Here is an 18385-nt window from a genome sequence, read left to right as displayed (position 1 = left end):
CTTGCCTAAAAGAGATTACAAAAACCTCGATAACGGAAAAGCAAGATCAGGATTAGGGTTGCACAACGGTCAGGTTTGGTCGGGTTTTATACCTACCGACCAACACACCATACAAATCGTTTTTTTGTTTTTAAGGAAGAGACCCAACTAGGGAATGAGTTCGTCGGGTCGGTTATAAACCACCCGATAATTTATCAGCGGGAGTAGGTCGGTGATCGGTTTACCCGATCATTATCAAACGGCGTTTGTCGTCTGAACTGAAAAACTAAACTACAACACAATTTGATTAGATATAATTCGGTTAAACGCGACAATGTCATTTTACACAGAAACTAAAATAATAGTAATACACATGATTAATTGACTATACACAATACATTTTCAAGAACTGTGAAACTTAGATTCCCAAAATTTCAACAATTTAAAACCCTAATCAACTAAAATACTATTCAAAATTCAAACTGAACCCAATATCGAAAAACCCTAAAATATGTGAAACCCAAGGTTTCAATTTATGAGAATTTATAACAGAAAAAGCTATTACTAATACCAAACTCTCTTCCTTAGTCCCTTAGTTATACAAATCTATATAAGTTTCTACAGGAGTTGAAAAAGATGTAGATGTTACCTGAGTACGAGAACAAGGTGCAGTCTTGCACTGTTGTGTTGCTCGAGTATGAGATGAAGGTGTGGTTGAATGCTTCCGGTGGTGATATAGGCAGTGGTTCCACAAAAACAATGAAGAATTATAACTTAACTGAAGAAGAAGACTGATAAGTTGAGGATCTTTATCTACCGCTCGCCTCCTCTATTGAAGAAGAATTTTTTCTGAAAAGAAAAATATACGTCTTCACTCTATATGGGTATAAAGAGATATCTAGGGTTATAACCAATACCGACGGGTATTATTGATTATAGGTTAATGTGTAACAATGACTTGGATGATCGGTCCATTATTGATAGGGTCGGTCGGTATACATATACAACCGTGTAGCACCAGGAACAGATTGGTTTCCTAACACAATTACCGTTCAGGACTATTGAATGTCTCGGGTTCGGTTTGGTTCGGGTTTCTTTTGGTCGGTTTGAGCGGGTTGGTCGGATGGATCGGGTTCATGTGCAACCCTAATCAGGATACACGAACTATTAAGGTAAAGATAGTCATAACTGGCTTCATGAATCCCCAAAGCGAAGTATTTTAGTCGTAAAACTAATTATGTTTCTTAAAGGAAACCTAGGTTCATAGAGGATGACTCTAGCTATCAACTAGGACACAAAGTGCCAAGGATTGAATTCCCAGTTGAAAGAGCAACTATGTTTATAGTTTTTCAAGACTGAGGGTTCCTTAAAATCCAAGATAATATAACTTGGGTTCAAGCAAACACTTTTGTTCTTGAAAATAGAATATAAGAATATACACTATGGTCCGGTTACGGAACCGTATACAATGACTATTCGGTTTGGCAAGTATGCCATGTTAATAACAAACAATTTGATGTTCAAATAAGGAACTTAAGAATTTAATCATGATTCATATACATAAGTGTTTAAGTGATTGTTGATGGTGGTTTTTAGCTTAGGGTTAAAATCGTAAAACCTTACATCTGATGTGACGTCACTCTGTAAGGAAACTGAGCCATGAGTGTCAACCTCTCCACTGGCATACTTATTGAGCCGTTCAATATATCTACATGATATTTACCCAGAATGGCGGATGTAGCAACCATCCCAAACACTCTGTAAATTTCGGCACTTCGCCTATATAAGACTCACTGAGTACTTTTCCTGTGCTATGTTCCCCGGCAGAACCCTTAATTTCTGTATGGCATGACAGATTTATGTTCACTCGCATCAGAGTAGCACAGATCTCCAAGTACCAAAGTTAAGGCCATTGCACGAAATGCTCAGACAAAAAGCACAGTGCACTCTGTAAAAAAGGAATTTTGTGGCAGCACACAAAATCCAATCAATAATTGTGATAACTCACGAAAACCTTATGAACCTCACTAATTTGCAAAAATTAGGGTTTTGCGCCCTGCGCAGTATATTAGACCCCATTGGTCGAAATTACGCTTAAGCAACTAAGCAATTGATACGCCGCGGATTAATAGGTGCAGAGTCCTGCCCAAAATCAGAAAACAAAGAGTAACGGAGCCGCATAGAAGGAGCAAAAGCGTGTCCATGCCACAGGCCAGACGGCGCCACTTGGCCACGCCCTCATTTTACCTAAACCGGCCCTGCTCCTTTGTCGACCGGTCAGGTCGCCTAAACCTGCCACACTCCTATAAGTCGTGGATGGGCCCATACTTTCTGGCCCTACTTCTCATCGACCAATCAGATCGCATTAAACTCGCCAAACGCGCATGCCAGGCGCACAAGCCAATCGGCATGACAAACTCGCCAAAACGCGCATGCCAGGCGCACGTGCCAATCATCATGCCAAACATGCTAACGGCATGCCAAACTCGCCAAACGCGCATGTCAGGCACACATGCCGATCGGCATGCCAAACATAACAAGCGGCATGCCAAACTCGCCAGACGTGCATGCCAGGCGCACATGCCAATCGTTATGCCAAACAGGCCAGACGCGCATGCCAGGTGCACATGCCAATTGGCATGCCAAACAGGCCAGACGCGCATGCCAGGCGCACATGCCAATCGGCATGCCAAACAGGCCAGACGCGCATGCCAGGCGCACATGCCAATCGGCAGCATGCCAAGCGCACATGCCAATCGGCATGCCAAACAAGCCATACACGCATACCAGGTGCACATGCCAAACAGGCCAGACACGCATACCAGGCGCACATGTCAAACGGCATGCCAAACATGCCAAACACGCTACTTACCGCATGCGGCGTGCCATATATGCTAATTAGGGTTTCAGCATGCTAAACCCTAATTTAGACAAAGTTTCCAGGCACCGACAGAAGGTAGCCATAATCAACAACTACCCTTCCTCATGAGATGCAATCTCAGCCATCCAAGTTCGCCACCGAGCTGACAGACTTTTGGCAACTTTCAGGCGACCAACCGCCTAAAACTAGTGGCCATGGATACACCAGGCGCCACTTGCACCACCGTGCCACTGGCGTGCACAAGCCATGCCATCCATGCCGTATTTCCACTGGCGTGCACCAGAAACGCCATTGCGCCATTATCAGGGGCCAACACAAGGTAGCCATAATCAACGACTACCCTTCCTCATGAGATGCAATCTCAGCCATCCAAGTTCGCCACCGAACTGGCAGACTTGTGGAAAGTTTCAGGCAACCAGCCAAGATGAGCATACTAGCATCACATGATATTTTCCTGTGGCAAGCCTCTTGATTTTAACTTTCCACACGTAGCAAAGTGCTACATGTTTTCCACGAAAACACTCGAGACATCAAACATGTCACAAACTAGGGGATACTCATCATGGTATTGGTCTGGAGGTTTACAACATGCGTCTTGCAATACGCCCGTTACAAGAAAGTGTCATAAAGCGAGGCGGTTAGTAATGGCAAAGAGTAATGGCGTGAGCAGATCCACCTCCCTCATTATGGAAACATAAATCCCAACATTACACATTACTCTTCCAACACTCAATCGTTTCCACTTCCTACGAGACCAGGGTACGCTTTGTTGCGATTTTTATGAATAGGTCTCGCCTATTTCCACCAAACAAAAAGTTTTGGTCAGGAGAACAATACAACATCCAGAAATCACCTGATAGCTTTTCAGTTAGCTAGCCAGTTCAAATTTCTGATACAAGTCACAAAACGCCCATACTTCCAGAATCAATGATTCTGGTCTCAATACTTTCTTCGCTTCCCTCCCTAAGACCAACCCTTCTCCTTCACTTTGTGACCGAAGCAAGTCTGGAACGACTATTTCTTGGTTTAGGCCAAATTTATACAGATTGATCTCTCGAATCAAAATTACTCCCGCGTAGTACATTGTTTAGGGTTTAGACTCGTTTCTCATCCACACACACGAAATTACCAAAACCAACAGAAACCGTTTTCACCCATAAACAAGTGGCGACCAAAGTGGGAGATTAATCTCTCAGTTACAATATCAATTTCCAATTTCCAATTCCATTCTTCAACCCGATCTCAATATGGTATAAGCAAACAATCCGCTCGGGAATCAACGACTCAGTTATCAGTTGTCACACGACGAGGAATGACTGGGGACTTCTGTTTGAGGGTGAAAACAATTTCTGCTGATTTTGGTAATTTCGAGTGTGTGGGTGAGAAACGAGTCTAAACCCTAAACAATGTACTGCAAGGGAGTACTTTGATTCGAGAAATCAATCTGTACAAATCCATCCTAAACAAAGAAATGGTCGTTCCATACTTGCTTCGATCACAAAGTGAAGGAGAAGGGTTGGTCTAGGGAGGGAAGCGAAGAGAGTGTTGAGACCAGAATAGTTGATTCGGGAAGAGTAGTTGTTTGACGACTTGTATCAGAAAGTGGAAAGCTAACAGATGGGAAAGCTAACAAGTAATTTATGAGTGTTGTATTCTCCTGACCAAAACTTGTTCTTTTGTGGAAATAGGTGAGACCTATTTATACAAGTCGCAACGAAACGTACCCTGGTCTCGTAATAAGTGGAAACAGTTGATTAAATGGAAGAGGCGGTAACGGGTAACGCCTGGAATTGATGTTTCCATAATGAAGGAAACGTTTCACCATTACTTCTTGTATTTACTAACCGCCTCACTCTTATGACACTTTCTTGTAACGGGCATAGTGTACGCCGTACGCTGTAAACCGCCAGACCAATACCCTGATGAGCATCCCCCAATTTGTGACATGTTTTGATGTCTCGAGTGTTTTGTGTAGCATGTTGCTATTGTTTGGCAAGTTGAGCTTGGGAGGCTGCCGTCTCGGTGGTGACCTTCGACGGTCGAGATTTTGCATCTTGAGAGGAAGGTTAGCCGTTGATTGTGGTTACCTTCTGTTGGTAGCCAGTGGCGTGGCCACGGTGCTGGCATGGCTTGCACATGCTCTTGGCGTGGCTAATTAGGGTTTGTTGCCGTAACCATAGAATTGGCATAGCTAAGTGTGTGCCTTGGCCAAAGAGTTGGCAGCGTAGCCAAAGGTTGCCACAAGTCGTTTGGTTTAGTGGAGAGCTTGTACGGCTGAGATTTGCATCTTAGAACGAATGATAGCCGTTGATTGTTGCAACCTTCCATTTGATAGCCAGCGGCAAGGAGGCATGGATTTGGCGTGGCCAAATTAGGGTACTGGCACCGTGGCCAAATTAGGGTTTTGGCACCGTGGCCAAGAGTTGGCACCGTGTCCAAGAGATTGCCATAAGTCGTTTGGTGGCAAGTTTGTACGGCTGAGATTTGCATCTCAGAGGGAAGGGTAGCCGTTGATTGTTGCAACCCTACGTTTGGAAGCCAACGACATGGAGGCATGGCCGGCATGGCTTTGGCGTGGCCAAATTAGGGATTTGGCACCGAGCCAAATTAGGGTTTTGGCACCGTGGCCAAGAGTTGGTATCGTATCCAAGAGATTGCCACAAGTCGTTTGGTGGAAAGTTTGTACGGCTGAGATTTACATCTCAGAAGGAAGGGTAGCCGTTGATTGTTGCAACCCTACGTTTGGCATCCAGCGCCACGGAGACATGGCCGGCGAGGCTTTGGCATGGTTTAGGCGCGACCAAGCTAGGATGTTGGCATAGTTTTAGGCGCGGCCAAAATTAGGGTTTTGGAATAGTTTAGGCGCGGCTAAAATTAGGGCTTGGCATTAGACCAAAAGTTGTCACGCGTTTGGTAGCGAACTTGGACGGCTGAGATTTTCATCTCAGAAGGAGGGTGGCCGTTGATTGTTTCAACCCTTCGTTTGGCAGCCAGCGGCATGGAGGCATGGCCGACATGGTTTAGGCGCGGCCAAGCGAGGATTTTGTCATAGTTTTAGGTGAAAAAGCGGGGGTCTAACAACACCACCCAATATTTCGCTTAGCAATCTGTATGGACTAACTCTGAAATACTTTCTAGAGAATCAACTAGACAGTCATACTCAATCTAGGTAAAAGTATCTTAAGGAGTTAATATCTCTCTCTTGTTTTGATTTACTCGAGCTAATAGAAATCAGCGAGTCTTTAATCAAACACAAGGAATAACTTGGATGGTACCAAAGACCAATATCCAAGGATCAATCAATGACAATCAACAACCAAAGGTTGGATTACTCTAATTGATGATTTAACTCACAACCTGTATTATTTCAATTATAAAGATAAAACAATATAATGCGGAAACTAAAATAACACAGACACGAAAAAATTTGTTAACGAGGAAACCGCAAATGCAGAAAAACCCCGGGACCTAGTCCAGATTGAACACACACTGTATTAAGCCGCTACAGACACTAGCCTACTCCAAGCTAACTTAAGACTGGACTGTAGTTGAACCCCAATGAGTCTCCCACTGATCAAAGGTATAGTTGTACTCCCTACGCCTCTGATCCCAACAGGATACTGCGCACTTGATTCCCTTAGATGATATCACCCACAACTAAGAGTTGCTACGACCCAAAATCGCAGGCTTTAACAATAAATTTTTTTGTCTCACACAGACAAGTCTATCAAAGGATCAATCTGTCTCCCACAGAAAAGCCCTAAAGTTTTTGTTCCGTCTTTTGATAATAATCAAGGTGAACAGGAACCAATTGATAATCCGGTCTTATATTCCCAAAGAACAGCCTAGATAAATCAATCACCTCACAACAATTTTAAACGTATGGTAGCGAAACAAGATATTGCGGAATCACAAACAATGAGACGAAGATGTTTCTGACTACTTTTTATATCTTGCCTATCGGAGATATTAATCTGAAGCCAATCAATCTGATTATACTCGTACGATATAAGATGCAAGATCAGATCACACAACTACGATAAAAGTAGTATCGGCCTGGCTTCACAATCCTAATGAAGTCTTTAAGTCGTTAACCTGGTTTTAGAAGAAGAAAACCAAAGGTTAAAGGAGAAACGACTCTAGCACGCAAACTAGTATCACACGTGAGGTGTGGGGATTATTTTTGCAGAGTTGCTAGATGTCCCCTTATACAGTCTTTCAAATCAGGGTTTCGCCTTCGTCACAAAGCAAACAATATCCATCGTTAGATGAAAACCTGATTTAGATTCAAGCTAATATTTCTCAACCGTTAGATCGAAAACTTAGATTGTTATACAAATGAAATGTACGCTTCTAGGTTTGTTAACCGTTCCCAAACGTGTACATTGTTGGTTCAACAATAGTTAAACAAAAGGTTAACCATATGAGCATTTCATACCAACCATATTCTTCTTTACCATAACTAGTTCAAATGACTCAAATGAACTAGTTAGAGAGTTGTTCAATTGCAAGGAAATGTTATGTACTACACAAGACACAATTGAAGCAAAGATTATTTGATTCACTTTAATCGGTTCATAAACTTTATAGCCACGGTTTGCAATTTTCATTCCTTAGTCTTTATAAGTTTAAGTTCAGAAATCATCTTCAGATATATAACCTTCTTAAGTTCGCACACTAGGTTCTCGGACTTAAGCAACCAGGCAGAGTTTACAAACTCCAACAGAAAATATCGGCAAAGACTTTCCGCCGGTTCGGGGACTGGGTTTGCGGACTGGTACTCACGTAACAAGTTTGTCAACTCCAGCAGAATTTCTCGGGATGAGAAGTACTGCAGTTCCCGGACTTGGAAACAAGCCATTCTTCTGGTTTCTCTTGATCAACAAAGTTCGCAAACTTTGGTTCAAGGAATAAGACTTATGCACATATGTGTTTCCACAACAATACTTATGTCCATCATTGGTTATGTAATATAAACTGTCATTCCAACTATTGAAACATTCTTAGAGGACGTTATGTAGTTGTTACACCATTTATCGTCAAAGCAATTTTCAAAGTGATTGAAACATATCATGACTTTCGTCACTAGGTAAAGATAAACATGGTCGAAGCAAAACGCTTACCAACACATATTTCGAGATATATATAGGCGAGGTATACTCGGCTCGAAATATCAAATGTGTATAATCTAAGTCTATATATAGCATACGAATTTTTGTCTCAAGAAGTAGGAGATAAAGTAGATAAACTTTTGAGTGACAAATAAGTTCAAGTCTTCACATACTTGTCGAGAAGTTCCACCGGTTCCTTGAGTAGTTCTTGTTCTTGTATGATGAATCGCCATGAAGTCCTTGAAATCAACCACACTTTCTATCCTAGTCCGAGACTTAGCTATAGTAGACTAAAAATCAAGACTTATAGTTTTGATCACTAACATTGACAAACATGCTTGAGATAGCAACGCATGCGAGTTCGACCAAGCAATGCTCTAACAATCTCCCCCTTTGTCAATTTTAGTGACAAAACTATCAATACATATGGAATACAAAAAAAATAAAGTAACTTTAGTAGCTCATATTCCACATGTATAACATTCAACATCCCTCGAAATCTTCGTCACTTCCAAGTACTACAATGATCCCAAAGGTTGTAAGTTTAGCATCACCGTTGTTGAAGATCCTTAGCTATAACAATGAGAAAGCGTCGGTCTCGATCATTGTTATAAGATGTCATAGTATTATTACACAGTGTCAAAGTTCAATTGTATCACAACTTCAACAATAATACTATGGTGATATGTATCACTCCCTCTTAGTCAATACTCCATCTCACATGGAAATCACTCCCCCTTACACAATGATCCGAAAACCATATGTATTTGTAGTGTGAACTACATATTAATTCTCCCCTTTTTGTCAATAAAATTGGCAAAGGTACAAGAACGGGATCATAATGAAATTTTCGTAACAGACATTTCATGACTAAAATAAAAAATACATACCATCTAATTTATATGAAATCATATAGCCGAAGCTAATAGCATTCATCAAGGAGTTTAAAAGATACAAGATAACCCCTTTAAAATTCCACAGCCGCACACCCCTCAAGATATGACCATTAAGTACAAGTTCGAAAGAACTCTCCTCCATTTGATGTCATTCCCAAGGGAACAACAAGAGCGACCTTAATTTCAAAAGAAAAGAAGGATTTTTATTGGACACTAAAAACCATGAGAATGATTTTCTATATCCAAAAACTCAATCAAATTAATCACAAGTAAACCATGATTAATTTAATCGGAATACGCAATCAAATTAAACACAAAAGTGATCAACTTAATTGATTATGCTCGACATAAGAGAACTTACGGAGCATACGACTAACATATCCAACAAAAAATAAATAGTATACTCGTTCATATACTCAACATAAGAGGTATCTTACGGAGTATGAAAATACTCAACTAGATTAATTACAAGAGAACCCATAATTAATCTAATTGGAATACACAATCAAACTAATTACAAAAGTAATCAATTTAACTGTCATTTTTTTTGCTCGACATAAAAAGACTTATGGATCAATAACTAAATAACCAAACAAGATGATTAATTTAGTTCAAGAATGCTCAACATAAAGTACCTTACGGAACAACCAACAAAGCTAATCAAAAAATAATCAACTTGGGTGTATCATGCTCACCATAAGACACATTATGGAGCCTCATAGTATTATATAAAATATGGATCAGTGAAGATCGATACTGTGGAATACACAAGGATTCATTCTATCTTCCATCATTATTTGGATAACGATTTTTAATAGACATAATCCTTGAACACAAAAGATTTTAACCTATCTTCCATCAAAGAATTGACAATATAGGCTTAAATTTTGTATATGTCAAAAGTCTATTCATCCTTAAATCAATACATGAATACCGATCATGAATGACTTTACTTATGAAAAAATATGGGACAACATAGTTCACGGACGTAAACACCAATATCCCATAACAAATTGCAATATAACAAATCATAAAGATTAAATACTACAAACCATCATCCTCCAAATATTTTTAGAATTTAATATCAATAAACCTAAAAAAAATGAACAAGAAGATGAAACGTAATAGCTATGTGTAGTCACAATCATTGCTATTCAAAGCACTAGTTATTCTTCCAACTAAACCAAAAAGAAGACATACTAGGCAACATAAATAAAACAAGCTAAATAAAAACAGACTCCAATGCAATCCCGAACACGAACTAAGATCATATGGACAGTTCAGAATCCTCACGAGACAAGGGGTCTTTGAGCTTGTGATCAACAACATTCATTGCAATATCGGAGAGGTGATTCTTTTTGCGAAGATCATTGATGTAAGACTTTATGAGACCAAGGTCAACGGTAACCTTTTCCAACTCAGTTTTCAACGCATCAAGATCTTTCAGAGTATCAATGAGCTCATGTTTTGCTTCACCAAAGTACTTAAGAAAGTCATGAACAACTTCAGTAGAAATCATATCATCCTTTTCAGCATCCTCATGAACATAGGCAAAATAACATGAAGCATTCAGATGATTATCATCTACAAGGGTTCTCTTCTTCTTGGACTCAACAAAAACACCTTTGTCAAGGAATCCTCTTGCAAAACCACCATAGCAAGATGAAGAATAAGACATTCTTGACATCCCATAAACCATCCTAGAGCATGCGTACGTGACTTTTGCAACCCAATAGGTAAGTATATAAGGGTTTCCTGAGGAAGGGATTTTAAGTTTTAAACAGTTGACTCGTGCCAGAACATGGATAACCGTTCGAGTGCAACATTACCCAGAAAAGAAAGGTCCACAAACAAAACTTTTGCTACAAAAACAAGGTTTGAAAAACTCCGTAGCACAGAAAATCACTTCTGAGCATAGTTGTAGCAAGAAACAAGATTCAAAAGAAGACTTCCTAATCACAATTTACAAAAAATACTTTAAGCACAGTGAGTGTGCAAACAAAAAGCTTAGCTATGGACGATAAGAAGATAGCTCAACTTAACAGACGCAAATGCCAAAAGTATACCTGAATATTAACACATTTTACTCAACATGGTTTTTATGAGTAAGCTCTTCAACCCTTGTGATTAATTAGCACAAGTATGAGCCACAAGCTCATCAAGAGATTTGTGTTTATGGTCAAGTCTCTTTTTCCTCCTGAATCTAGAGAGGGACTCCCTTTTATGTGAGAAACTATCATAAAACTTACTTTCATCAAAATACGAGACATAGTTTGAGTTCTTACCAGAAGAATTTTGGTTTGAGGAGAAGGACAACCTGTTGAAGAATTATTTATACATTTCAATTATCTTTTTCAGATTATCTCTCATTTCATCAAGTTTTCTTCTTTCTTCTGAACATCCTTTCTCAACAGGAGTAACGTTATTTCCAGAGACAACGACACAATCTTCCTTTAGATGATGTTTATTAAGACTTATGTTTTGTACTTGTGTGTTCGAGGAACTCATTGAACTGACTTTCCTGGTAACATACACATGGTAGGTACGAAAACCAATTGGTTTAGTCATACGAATCTCAGTTACACCTTTAAGAATTAAATCTAAGGTGTGTTGAAGTTGAACCAAGGAGTTTTTCTTCAACCTATAGGTTCCCTTTCGTTTAACAAAACTCTTTGTCTCACAGACAAGACATATTTTCTGATCATCGGAATGATTAGATAGTACGGTCTTAAAATCATTATTAGAAGATTTCTTACCTCCATTTGATGTGCAACATCCTTGAATGTTGGTGACTTCAGGCACATCCGTTTTACTATAAGGGGATTCCGTTTTCACTTCTGAGTATGAATCATCTTTAGATGTGTCAGAAGTACTTGGCATATTAGATTGCTTTGAGCATCCTTGAATAGAGAGCTTACTCAAGCGATGGTCAATTTCCAAGGCATCTCTTCTGAGGCTAGCTTCAAGAGACGTACACGAAGAATGAGCTTCAGAATTACCTTTGGGTTTGCAATCTCTTATTACACCAAGTATAACATTGACATGGTGCTTCAACCGATTGAATCTATCAGCTTGGATTCTAACAAGATTTAGAATCAATTCACTCTCTTCAGCTGAATCCCGTTCATTAATAGAGAAGCTCTCTTTTGAAGGGTAATCGGGATCACACATGTCAGTGTTTGTCTGTCTCGTCAGTACAGAAGATTCATCTATATTCGAGATTGAGGAACCTTTCTCTTTAATAGAATTAGACGAGATAGAACTTTTATTTCTGGTGACGCGTTTATCAGAGATAGTACTCTTATCCATAGATTCAGATCACTACAAACACCGACTTGTAAGGTCTTAAACGTGTTTGCCTGCTCTGATACCAATTGAAAAAGCGGGGGTCTAACAACAACACCCTATATTTCGTTTAGCAATATGTATGGACTAATTCCGAAATACTTTCTATAGAATCAACTAGACAGTCAGACTCAATCTAGGTAAAAATATCTTAAGGAGTTAATATCTCTCTCTTGTTTTGATTTACTCGAGCTAATAGAAATCAGCGAGTCTTTAATCAAACATAAGGAATAATTTGGATGGTACCAAAGACCAATATCCAAGTGTCAATCAATTTAAATCAACAACCAAAGGTTGGATATTCTAATTGATTGAACCTAACGCACAACCTGTGATATTTCAATTATAAAGATAAACAATATAATGCAGAAATAGAAATAACATAGACACCATAATTTTGTTAACCAGGAAACCGCAAATGCAGAAAAACCCCGGTACCTAGTCCAGATTGAACACACACTGTATTAAGCCGATACAGACACTAGCCTACTCCAAGCTAGCTTCAGACTAGACTGTAGTTGAACCCCAATCAGTCTCCCACTGATCCAAGGTACAGTTGTACTCCCTACGCCTCTGATCCCAGCAGGATACTACGCAATTGATTCTCTTAGATGATATCACCCACAACTAAGAGTTCCTACGACCCAAAATCGCAGGCTTTAACAATAAACGAATCTGTTTCACACAGACAAGTCTATCAAAGGATCAATCTGTCTCCCACAGAAAAACCCTAAAGTTTTTGTTCCGTCTTTTGATAATAATCAAGGTGAACAGGAACCAATTGATAATCCGGTCTTATATTCCCGAAGAAAAACCAAGATAAATCAATCACCTCACAACAATCTTAATCGTATGGTAGAGAAACAAGATGTTGCGGAATCACGAACAATGAGACGAAGATGTTTGTGACTACTTTTTATATCTTGCATATCAGAGATATTAATCTCAATCCAATCAATCTGATTGTACTCGTACGATAGAAAATACAAGATCAGATCACACAACTACGATAAAAGTAGTATCAGTCTGGCTTCACAATCCCAATGAAGTCTTTAAGTCGTTAACCTGGTTTTAGAAGAAGAAAACCAAAGGTTAAAGGAGAAACGACTCTAGCAGGCAAACTAGTATCACACGTGAGGTGTGGGGATTAGTTTTGCATAGTTGCTATATGTCCCCTTATATAGTCTTTCAAATCAGGGATTCGCCTTGGTCACAAAGCAGACAATATCCACCGTTAGATGAAAACCTGGTTTAGATTCAAGCTAATATTTCTCAACCGTTAGATCGAAAACTTATCTTGTTATACACAAATGAAATGTACGCTTATAGGTTTGTTAACCGTTCCCAAACGTGTACATTGTTGATTCAACAATAGTTAACCAAAAGGTTAGATATATGAGCATTTCATACCAACCATATTCTTCTTCACCATAACTAGTTCAACTGACTCAAATGAACTAGTTAGAGAGTTGTTCAATTGCAAGGAAATCTTATGTACTACACAAGACACAATTGAAGCAAAGATTATTTGATTCACTTTAATCGGTTCATGAACTTTATAGCCACGGTTTGCAATTTGCATTCCTTAGTCTTTATAAGTTTAAGTTCAGAAATCATCTTCAGATATATATCCTTCTTAAGTTCGCACACCAGCTTCGCAGACTTAAGCAACCGGGCTGAGTTTACAAAGTCCAGCAGAAAATCTCGGCAAAGACTTTCCGCCGGTTCGCGAACAGGTACTCACATAACAAGTTTTTCAACTCCATCAGAATTTCTCGGGATGAGAAGTTCGGCAGTTCGCGGACTTGGAAACAAGCCATTCTTCCGGTTTCTTTTGATCAACAAAGTTCGCAAAATTTGGTTCAAGTAATAGGACCTATACACATATGTCTTTCCACGACAATACTTATGTCCATCATTGGTTATGTAATCTAAACTCTCATTCCAACAATTGGAATATTCTTAGAGGACGTTATATAGTTGTTACACCATTTCTCTTCAAAGCAATTTTCAAAGTGATTGAAACATATCATGACTTTCGTCACTAGGTAAAGGTAAACATGGTCGAAGCAAAACGCTTACCAACACATATTTCGAGATATAGATAGGTGAGGTATACTCGGATCGAAATACCAAATGTGTATAATCTAAGTCTATATATAGCATACGACTTTTTGTCTCAAGAAGTAGGAGATAGAGTAGATAGACTTTTGAGTGACAGATAAGTTCAAGTCTTCACATACCTTTTTGTCTAGAAGTTCCACCGGTTTCTTGAGTAGTTCTTCTTCTTGTATGATGAATCGCCATGAAGTCCTTGAGCTCAACTACGCTTTCTATCCTAGTCCGAGACTTAGCTATAGTAGACTAGAAATCAAGACTTATAGTTTTGATCACTAACATTGACAAACATGCTTGAGATAGCAACGCATGCGAGTTCGACCGAGCAATGCTCTAACATTAGGCGCGCCCAAAATTAGGGCTTTGGCATAGTTAAGGCGCGACCAAAATCAGGGCTTGGCATTGGGCCAAAAGTTTCCACGCGTTTGGTGGCGAACTTGGACGGCTGAGATTTGCATCTCAGAAGGAAGGGTGGTCGTTGATTGTTGCAACTCTTAGTTTGGCAGCCAGCGGCATGGCTTTGGCATGGTTTAGGCGCGGCCAAGTTAGATATAGTTTTAGGCGCGGCCAAAATTAGGGTTTTGGCATAGTTTAGGTGCGGCCAAAATTAGGCTTGGCATTGGGCTAAAAGTTTCCACGCGTTTGTTGGCGAACTTGGACGGCTGAGATTTGCATCTTAGAAGGAAGGGTGGCCGTTGATTGTTGCAACCCTTCGTTTGGAAGCCAGCGGCATGGAGGCATGGATGGCATGGCTTTGGTGCGGAGGTGTGGCTGGCATGGCATGCCATTGGCACTATGGTGCGGCTGGTATGGTTGGTATGCCTTTGGCGCGGAGATCTGGCATGGCACGCCATTGGCACGGTGGTGCGGATGGCATGGTTGGCATGCCTTTGGGAGCAGAGATGTGGCTGGCATGGCATGCCATTGGCACGGTGGTGCGGCTGGCATGGTTGGCATGCCTTTGGGAGCAGAGATGTGGCTGGCATGGCATGCCATTGGCACGGTGGTGCGGCTGGCACGGTTGAAATGCCTTTGGCGCGGAGATGTGGATGGCATGGCATGCCATTGGCACGATGGTGAGGCTAGCATGGTTGGCATGCCTTTGGTACGGAGATGTGGCTGGCCATGGCATGTCATTGGCACGGTGGTGCGGCGGGCATGGTTGGCATGCCTTTGGCACGGAGATGTGGCTGGCATGGCATGCCATTGGCACGGTGGTGCGCTGACATGGTTGGCATGCCTTTGGCGCGGAGATGTGGCTGGCATGGCATGCTATTGGCACGGTGGTGCTGGTGGCATGCTTGGCATGCCTTTGGCGCGGAGATATGGCTGGCATGGCATGCCATTGGCGCGGTGGTGCGGCTGGCATGGTTGGCATTCCTTTGGCGCGGAGATGTGGATGGCACGGCATGCCATTGGCACGGTGGTGCGGCTGGTATGGTTGGCATGCCTTTGGCGCGGAGATGTGGATGGCATGGTATGTCATTGGCACGGTGGTGCGGCTGGCATGGTTGGCATGCCTTTGGCGTGGATATATGGATATTAGGGTTTAGCATGTCGAAACCCTAGTTTAAAATATGTGGCACGGGTGATTGGCACGTTTGGCTAGCATGCGCGACTGGCATGTGCAGAGATGATGCCAGTCAGTACCGAGGGCTCTGTCGTGGAGCATGACATATAAAAAAGGTAATTTTACGCAGATATGTTGAATGGTTCAATAAATGTTCTAGTGGCGACATTATTACTCAAGTGTGATGTCACTGTCTGACTAAGGTTTTACGATTTTAACCCTAAGCTAAAAACCACCATCAACATTAAGTCTCCTGCTTAGCTCGGAACAGGGGAATTATTGCGAGGTAAGCATGAGATGGTGACAAACGAGGATAAAATCGAAACGGAAAGTCGTGAAGAGATGGTCAGGAAGATCCGGCTAACCTTTTTCGGGAGGTAAAGAGAATCCACAACTCTTGCGTTGGCGGCTTTGCGTAAATTCATCTCGGCCATGGTATGTTGGCATCAGTGTTGCATCTTTGGCTACTGGTCGACAGAGGCGGCATTGCAATTTGGTCTGTGAGACGGTGCTCTGGTTATCCATAGAAAGGTGAACAGTGCTGATGGCTAGGGAGCGGAGTGGTAGATATGGCCGCTGGCTGGGACGCAGGCAGTTGGCGTCAGCTAGGATTGGAGCCGCTGGCATGGTGCAGCTTGGAATGGAGACGCTGGCAGTGTGCGGCTTGGAATGGAGCCGCTGGCGCTGGATACTGTCTTCGGTCCGTGGAATGGTGGAAACTGGTTTTGGAAATTCGGTTACCAAATGGTGGTGATGGCGCTGGAACTTCGGCTACCAAACGGTGGTGACGGCGCCTGGAAAGTTTGTCTAAATTAGGGTTTGGCATGCCGAAACCCTAATTAGCGCCTCTTACTAAAATCGTTGTAGAATTATCGTACGAACTCGGATTTTGACGGTCCGACCCTCCATTTCGATCGGAAAATAATTTCCTACCTCCTCACGCGGGAATGTTTAGGTTTCGATCCTGTTTAGGAGGTGAAAACAGTTCGACAGTAAAACTCAGGGAGAATTCAAGAGGGATGTTGCGGGAGCATGGAACGATGGCAACTGGCTTCAGTTCCGTGGAAGGATGACGACTGGCTTCAGTTCCATGGAAGGGTGGAGACTGGATTCAGATCCGTGTAATTGTGGAGACTGGCTTCAGTTCCGTTGAAGGATGACGACTGGCTTCAGTTCCGTGGAAGGATGACGACTGGTAATCGATATTTTATACAGTGGTTGTCTTTCACTCAGACTTGATGAGATTGATTTCAGGTTTAATAAATGAAAATAAATCAAAATAAGAAAGTATATACACAAAATAGTAGCAGGATGGATAGATATTGGGACTCGGGATTTCACTGTCTTTCATATACATGGGTTTTAGAAATTAATCCTTGACATTTATATCTCCAAACATAAGAAATATTAACTCTATTCTTTGCCAAAGTAGATTTCGTAAAACATTAATTATGGGCTGTAAGCATGGCACATCAAAATTACCTAGAACTAAGCATGCGTCATCAAACAAAGTGACAAGTAATTAATACAAATCATAATTCATTTAAAAATCAGCGCAAATAGTAATTAAGGAATTAATTAAATTTACCACATGATGAAATTCAGCTTCGTCCGTCGTTCCAGAGATGGGTTATAGCTCCGCATGGGGAAACACACTCAAAAGAATTTTTCATTGCTCAAAAAGGTGTTTTTATTGAAGAATTGTAATATAACAGAGATTCGTAACGTTGTATGGATGTTACAGAACCTACTGTCACAATTGAGCAATTGTTACAAAGAAAGGTGACAGACCTAAATAAATAGTGATCTATTCTTCGTCTTATTCTTCAACCGCAGCAGCAGAGACAACCTCTGCAACTCCTGGTTCCCTCTGATCTTTTTATACTTCACCAGCACCAAATATTCCCATTAACCCCATACAATCCTCCCTTCAATTTTTTGCAAATACGGGATTATTTCTTACCCTTTCTTCTCTTCCACGCGCGCGTGTTGTTGTCAAGCCTCTCCTTTTTATCTCGTGCACGCTCCAAACGTATTTCTAACACATGTGGGATTTTTTTCGAACTCTCTCCATACACACAGTAGCCTTAGTTGTACACGGGAAAGAATAAAGATAAACCGAGATATTCTCGTATTCTGATTCACCCAAATCCACATAACCAACTCTATTCTGTCGAAAACAAAAGACTTACCGTCCCTGTTTAGTCGTAACAGGGTGGTATCAATCCAAAACAGGAAACAAATCCAAACAAATCATGCTGAAATTCAATACTGAAATCTGACCAAATCACGTTGAAAATTCCTGTGAATATCATACTTCCCTGTCTTGCTCCGAACGGACTGTCCAGCCAAATATAATTGATTCCAAAGCCCATACCATCCCTGCCTTGCTGAACTGAGCCGACCCAACAAAAATTAGTTGTTGAATCTCGTTAAATCACGTCCAAAAGGTCAACCCTAATTCCTTCCGTTGACTGCAATCATA

Source organism: Papaver somniferum, chromosome 2 (assembly GCF_003573695.1).
Source record: "Papaver somniferum cultivar HN1 chromosome 2, ASM357369v1, whole genome shotgun sequence".
In the NCBI taxonomy this organism is placed as follows: Eukaryota; Viridiplantae; Streptophyta; class Magnoliopsida; order Ranunculales; family Papaveraceae; genus Papaver; species Papaver somniferum.
Note: the sequence above shows the minus strand (reverse complement) of the source record.